The 7,727-nt window shown below is 35.2% G+C and overlaps 1 long non-coding RNA gene across 4 annotated transcripts; it reads left to right on the top strand.

Annotated features, from left to right (window-relative positions):
- The first annotated feature begins 1,729 nt into the window (after positions 1–1,729).
- Positions 1,730–5,582, top strand: LOC121588294. Of its 4 annotated transcripts, none has more exons than XR_006004169.1 (5): positions 1,730–2,089; positions 2,191–2,273; positions 2,345–2,412; positions 2,587–2,653; positions 2,728–5,582. It is a non-coding gene; the product is annotated as an uncharacterized LOC121588294 (long non-coding RNA). The 4 variants fall into 4 exon arrangements; XR_006004167.1 differs by having other exon boundaries at positions 2,722–5,582; XR_006004170.1 differs by having other exon boundaries at positions 2,716–5,582.
- Positions 5,583–7,727: the final 2,145 nt, after the last annotated feature.

The following is a 7,727-nucleotide window of genomic DNA, read 5'->3' as shown; positions in this document are numbered from 1 at the left end:
CGTACGTTTTTCAGGCGACAGGATGACGTGATCGTAAAACAGTAAGCGAGAGAAAGCAACACTGATTTAAGGGCTTTAGAATTTTAGGGTTAGAATAATTGAATCCATTGTACGCCGTTGGTCGATGCAGGCCAACGAAAAAAATAACGTCAGAAAACTGTGTTTCTAGAAGACAGAATAAGTGTAAAACTATTGAACGACCAATCGAGTAACAAAGCAAATAAACAAGATCGAACTCGGCACAAGATGCAAATGATCGAGGTTTATGTAAAAAGCGAGTTTTCAAATATTTTATATTGTATTTGTATGTGGATGTAACTTTGCATAAAATATTTCAAAATGTAGAAGTAAAACATCCAGTAAATAGATGCTGAAGAATGTATGACTAAATCAAATTCCACACAGAAAATTCTTCTAAGCTTCCTGCCCGAACAAAGATCATATTCTTCCGACTACTCAATTCCAGGAAGCACGTCCGTCGCATGATGTCATCCAAATGGTTTATGCGAATGGTTTGTCTTGAAATATTGATGGTGTGCGTGTGTGTGTTTGTTTATTGAAGTGGCTTCTGTTCGTAGCCTAAATGCTAAAGAAAATAAGTAAAATGTATATTGGTAATGTAAAGCAATCCCGCTCATTGTTAACGGATACTGTATTAATGTACATTACATCGGGTTACAGCAATTGTACAAGTATTTTCGCTTAATTGTTCTTGAAGCGGTAAGAGAGCAACTCCCAAGAGAATAAAAAATGATAAAGACATCATGGCAAGATCGCACGATCGAGGCACAGTTGAAAAAGATCTCACTCTCTCGCGAAACCCTTCGAAAAGTTCATTCGGTTCATTTTTTGTGGCATTGGCGATGGCATGAGCAAAACGGTGCAGTCACTCATTTTCTCCTTCATTTAGCTCATGATTGAGAGAAAGAAAAAAGGTAGAGAGAGAAAGAAAGAGGAAGAGAGATAAAGAGAGTGGAAAAATCTCAAGAGAGTTGATCCTGAAGACATAAAGGAGGCCCGAGCCATGCAGAGATCACAGTCGTGTTTTAGCAACAAGCGGTATGGTACATCCAGTTGTGTTTCAGTTTACTAGTTGGTTAAGTGGAAAGTTTGTGCATATTTGGGTAATATGCTGGCGAGGTAAGGATAACCTATTTTTTATGGTTCCATGAAATGTTTGTTCATCATTTTCAAAAAGTGAAATATCAGCAGCAGCATTAATGTTGAATCATGTTATGTGTCCGATGTTGTATAAATGCAGTAGTTTGATCATCCTTTAGTTTTAGTTTGAGCAATCTCCTACATTTGACAAATGTTTGACAACAACGTCGTAAGTACTTGTGTAGAAAAAGTGATTTTCGTGAAACCAAACAAACCGTTTAGGTAAGATTTAACAATGCATCTTATTTAAAAAGCCCATAAAACTTCGTTGTAACGTTGTACTGCGTAAAAGTTTGTGCGTTTCTTAAGTTCTGCTGGTACTAATTTGTGACGTAATACTTATTCATTGTTGCCACAACTCATACAAAGAAACTTAAATTTAAAAAAGTGAATGTGATTTGGCATTTATGTTTTTTATTTAAGCTTCTTTGTTTGAGCTCACATCTCAGTGAACAAAAATTAAATTCAAAGTGCATATAAATGTAGCACGAGTAGAAACAATCAATCAGGTTGTTGGCGGCAAAAAGTTTGATATTCAGCAAGCTTGGTAAGTGATGCTCTGCAAATGGGGTAGGACGCGATGCCTCGTCCTCCTACCCAACTCCTATTCCGGCACGTCCACGTCGTGCAGAGCGGTAACATGCGTTACTAGGGGTGCAAGAGTCCACAGCGGCTCTTTTTGCTGCACTAGTTGCGGCAGATGGTAACGCATGGCTAAGCCGGAAAGGGGGAGACAGGCCAACAAATTAGTGCTGGAAATTTGTTGGTTCTGGTTTTTGTAAATAGTCCATCCATAGTGTATAGTCCACAGCTCTTGCTGTACGAAGTAGTGAGGCTCAGCATCTCGGCCTTACCTTCAACGGCAAATGAAAAAACAGCGGAGCTGATCAATACAAATTATTTTCAAACTGTTCCATGTGTTCTGGAGGTATGTACTATGTGAATATAAAATTTTGAATCATAAAAAATAAGTATTTTGTGGTTTATTTTAAATGTTTAATTTTGTATAACAAACACATTATTGCATAGCGTACAATTTTAATAATTGAAGAAGTTCAACAAAACACCAGCCCTAATGGCCAGCAATTTGTTCGGGATTTGTGGAACAAAATGTAAGTCTGCTTGGGTAAGTCTGTTGAGATTTGCGTTAATATTTCGTTTTTTATAGATCCTTCATCCACAGCTTCACCAGTGAAGCGATCGATGTTTAAGATCCAGAGCTGAGAGCAAATGAAAGACATTCTGTATTGGGTAAGAAACTACATGGTAAAATTTCAAATTTTGTTTTCAATATGCACAATAGTTAAAGCAAAATTGTTCCAAAAACACTCTTGTAAGAAAATTGCGATAAATCATTTTTATCTCGTTTTTAATCGATTCAGTGTATTCATGAGCCCTGATTTTTTATCGTATGTATCATTTCAGATTTGTCACCTATTCAAAAATCGGTCTCCCTTCCCTTTGATACAAGCTTTGCCTTCGACTAGTACTGGTGAGTTTAATGTATTGTTTTATTGTTTCTGTATTGAATGTATGATAAATAGAGTGTAATAGTTTTAGTCATAGACACTTTCGATCCATGACTTTGATTTTATCACCAAGTAGCAACATCAACATCAGCCCAGATCAACCATCAATCAACAGATCAGCGTCATCAACTACTACGATCAATCCTTCCAACAATCAAACTATCCAACACTCCGGAAAACTATCAACCAGCAGGCAGGACAGTCATGATAAAACGGCAAATCTTTCCTTGAACGACATCTGCTGTTGGAGCTGCTTATAACGACGATAATTAGAGTATGTAGAGTATATTATAGAATTGATTTATGTTAAAACCATTATTACAATCATTTTGTTCATGACTAAGTACGTTTAAACTTCCTTGCTGCACTACATGTAACAATTACTACCATTTCTTCAGTTACATTGAGTAACATTAATGTTACTTTATTATATGTTTGTTTTTATACTTTAAAATAGCAATACAGTGTACCCTTCAATTTTCTTTTACATTCATGATGTTCATAATTAGCAGTAACACGTGATCGTTGCAATAACATAAATGCTTACGAGCGATATCATTGTTTTTTAGTGGATTGAAGGAATTTCGTGATGTGTGACCTTGCATAAGTATGTGGACAATTAGTGCGGGTGCTAATTGGCCTACTAATAGACGAATCTTTTGTTGTCAATAATTCATTCACCCTCTGCTCTTTTCAGCAAGATTTGCATTGCTCTCGATTCAAACAACTGCGGCAGTTGGATCGATGGGTGCAATAGAAAATCATCAGGCAAAATTAATTTGGTTTTGATTCTATAACTTCATTTTAATTTTTTTAATTGTATGTATTAATTATCGGGAAAAATCGAATTAAAATTTTATGTGTTAATTAGCCTTTCTAATGTTACTATAATCTTACTCTAACCATCCGGAGCAATTATAAAGTGGGGAAAATGTATGATTCTTGTCAATACATAACTTCAGTTTTTCCTATGCCTTATTAGTTCTAGACCTTCTAATGCTATAAAGTTCATAGTAATTTCTTAAAAATTCAACAATTATTGACAAATTTGGCATTTAATAACGCATTTATTTTGAAACATTTGATTTAAAAAAAAAAGCGACAAGCAGCGCAGTTTCCCTAGATTGGTGATGCATACAGAATTATCGGTCTTATAACACATTCACACAGCAAGAGCAAGAGCTAGTTGTTGCAGTTCAATTCGGATTTTCTATTTATCACGCATAACTTTTTGGCATTTTATTGCTTTCTGCTCAACGTGATCTTGGAATGTTATTCTCTTGTATATGTTTAACATTATTACTTCATGCAATCTCCGTGTTGTTATTTGTGATATTTCTTTTCGGTTTTTTTTCTGGCACATGTGAAACGTGTGAAAAATATAGCCTCAATTTTCATGTCAGTAATTTTAAGCTTCCATTGCAGTTTAATTTTAATAATTGTAATGTAAAAATTGTACTACGTTTCCTTTTTCCATTATTTTCCTCATTCTACCACCAAGTGGAGTTGATGCGGTGGTGTGTCATTTCTGTCTCCTTACCTCGTTTGCGCATGATAGTTTATCCATTCTACAACCATCGCTTTCGGAATCAGAATTGATCAATTAATCTTAAATGCCAGATAGAGTCAAAAGCTTTCTCAGCATCAAGAAGAACTACGTCGGTTGTATTTGTATTACATCTGTTGTGTATGTTTTTGTTCTTTAATCTATGGGGCAACTAAAAAGGCTAAACGGTCTATAGCTTTCTAGTTGACTGTGATCTGTGCCTGGTTTAAGTATCGCTATAACTTTAGCTATTTTACATGCATTTGGAAAGTAGCCAAGTTGAAGGCAACCATTTGGAATGGTATTGAGGTATATAATGGCTTATGGAGGTAACTTTTTGAGTGTGTAGTTATTTATGTTGACAATATCGAATGTTTTTTTTTCGGTTTGAATCTTTTAAGAATTGGCAAAATATCTTTTGGTTTGAATAGGTTATTTTGTATAGGCTCTTAATTGATACAAGGAAGTTTGAAACGGTTGTTTTCACTTGAAATTCGGTTGGGCGTGTAATAATGTACTGCTGTTAGTGTTTGTGCGGATTCAAAAACAGCTTTTAGTGCCTTATATTTTTCGTTTTCCGTTATGAGCGGTTTTGATTGTTTTTTATGATTATCATGAACTTCCATAGTTTGTTTTTTTAGGTTTGTCCTTATTCATTGAAATTAGATTTAGATTTGGTTTTATTATGTTAGTCCTTTTTCATTGAAGTTATATCTATTGACCACGATTTGTTTCGCAATTCAGATAATTTAGTAATTTATAAGATTTTTCAAAAAATAATATGATTGTTTTAATATATTATTAAATCGGTGTCGTTGCCATCGTTTGCGATACGTATTTAGAATTTTTATAAGCTTAATAATATCTGGGGGGATTATTAAATTATAACTTCCTGCTGATTGTGGTTGTTAGTTTTTCTATCATATTATCAATTTGATGTTGTCTATGTATGCTGGTCAAGTGAAATTTCAACTGGTTTGATTCTAGAATTGCTGTCATATCTGAATAAGGACCAGTTTGCTTTGGTATAATCATCAACGGCTAACTTTTTCACTGACACCGGGTTAATGCCCTCAGCTACTAGCACTTGTTTTTACCTCTTCCGGTGGGTATATCGAAAAGACCGCTTAGTACTATTTTGCTTGTAGGATCCTCCACCAGTTGGTGAGGATGAAAATTCACTTTAATCTTAGACAGATAACTAACCACTGTTCTAATGTCGTCGGTTGTGTATGTGTACACGATCATACCTTTGTTTGCCACTTTGGTGTGCTAACGTATTACTCCTGCGTCGATTACTTTTTTGTGCACTTCGCCTAATGACATGCACACAATCTTGATTGGAGGAACACTAACACTATTACTAGTTTTACTAGGTTTTCTCGTATGTGTATCCATAGGATACTCTTCTTTATCGTCTTCTAGCAGTGCATATGCGTTAGGCCAATCCTTCTATTCTACACTTGCATTGAAATCTTTTGCCCACTTTCTACGTTCATGTTGTCTGCTGTTCGGTGTATATTTGGAGCTGCACCGATCGGCTGCTGTACGCGTATACAGGTGGCTTTCGGCATTGGTGAATTAATCTGTACACAAACTGTTTGGAAGTAGTTTTACTTTTTCTGAGTTGTTAATATCTATTTGCGCATAGTGTCGTGTTGATCTGGGTTACTTTTGTGCAACTTTTGTCAGTTACATATTGCTGATCGCTATTTATTTTAAAATTATTTCCTGGTTGCTTATGGTGCTACTAGCTGTCCCACACTTGTGTTCTAAGACATTTCCGTCCCACACATTCGTTTGAATAAGAGTGGTTCAATTCTACTGCTCGATATATAATCAAGAATTAGGCTTAAATTTTATTATATCAACCTAAGCTGTGGACTTACAGGTTTAAAAACAATCTCATCATATCTGTGATATTGAATCAAAGTATGTCTTCTCCCTTAAACTTCAGAACACTGTCTGACTAGAGGCTTTGGACCTAACTCTATCGGACCAATTTGGTGAACAATGCTGACTAACTCATTCCCTTGCACTTCTTCGGTCTAAGTCTAAACTGTTGTTCCATTGAAGATGATGCTGTGGTTGATCTTACTTTGATGCAAAACTTACCTGATCGTCTGAACGTCGATCAGTTGATTCTACTATACACTCACTACCTCATTCCCTAGCTCTAATTAGACCTATATAGAAATAGGATGTATTAGGATCCTCCTATGAAACAATCATTTAAATTTCTTTCGATACACTACTCTGGGGATTATTTATTATTATTTGGAAAATTTATTTAACGTTCGTTTGAAGAGCTTCATTTTCTGTGAGACTAAGAACAGACACTAGGTGCATTGTCATTGTCCGTAGTGCTTTCAATCGCTTTCGACCAAATGAGCTAAAATGATTTAAATCCTTTTGAAGTAATCGTTCGCTATGTTCATAAAACATTAACGTCATCTCAATTATCTTGTTTGCCCTAGTTTTAAAACTCTAAGGGCAACATTTATTGATGTTTATTGATTTATAAATATTCGAAAATCTTATTATTTGAATAATTACTCTTACAATAATTTTATTTTTTACATTAATTTTTTAAAGCATTTGGTCTTTCATTTTTTTATTTTTATCTTAACATCAAAACACTAAATAACATTCCCTGGCTCTACTTAGGTATACATCTATCGAGCCGATTTCAAAAACCGTTGTTCCATGATAGATGATAATGAGGTTGATCTTACTTTGATGCTAAACTTCCCTGATCGTTTGAGCGTTGAACTTAACTGATTTAAACTATGGAATCATTTGCTCTATTCATAATACATTTCCATCGTTTCAAATATGCCATTTGGTCTTGTTACATAACAATTAAATAGATTATTTTAGATTAATTACTAATTAAAGTAACATCTTATATCATATCATATCGCGTACGCGCATAGCAAATGTAAGCAGTGATACGCACGTTGGCTGAACCAAGACTGTGATTTCCTCGCGACTGTCGCATTTTTCTGCAGAGCTTGACTACTTGTTGTAGCCATTCGCGCCCGATTATTCCCCGTGCGTCGTGTAGAGACAGTGTCACGCTGTAAACGTGTGGGTTTGAGGATTAGCTTTTTGGTGTTCGGTGGTTCAATCCCAGATTTTTGTGGCATATACGATCCTCTAGGGTGCTCTCTGCGTTTCGCTTATTCGAGCATTTTTATCCTATCATGTATATCCTATCAACAAAATATCAATTTCATTATTCCAGTTTTATACTCGTCCCATACATGTGTGGCTTTTTCTATTCGTTTGATGGGTGTTCCTTTGTTTGTTACTACTTTCGAACAAAAATGGCTTAAATGAGACAAAAGGACATGAGCTGCATTAAAATTTTCATTCATTGTATTAGTTTTTTTAAGTAGAACATTAGTATAATGATTGTATACCAAACCTCCTCTGTATATATTGTACGAAGCATTCCCAACCGTGAGCTTTGGGAGAAGCTAAAACAT

The sequence above is a fragment of the Anopheles merus genome, chromosome 2R (assembly GCF_017562075.2).
Source record: "Anopheles merus strain MAF chromosome 2R, AmerM5.1, whole genome shotgun sequence".
In the NCBI taxonomy this organism is placed as follows: Eukaryota; Metazoa; Arthropoda; class Insecta; order Diptera; family Culicidae; genus Anopheles; species Anopheles merus.
This window is presented reverse-complemented; position numbering and strand designations above follow the sequence as displayed.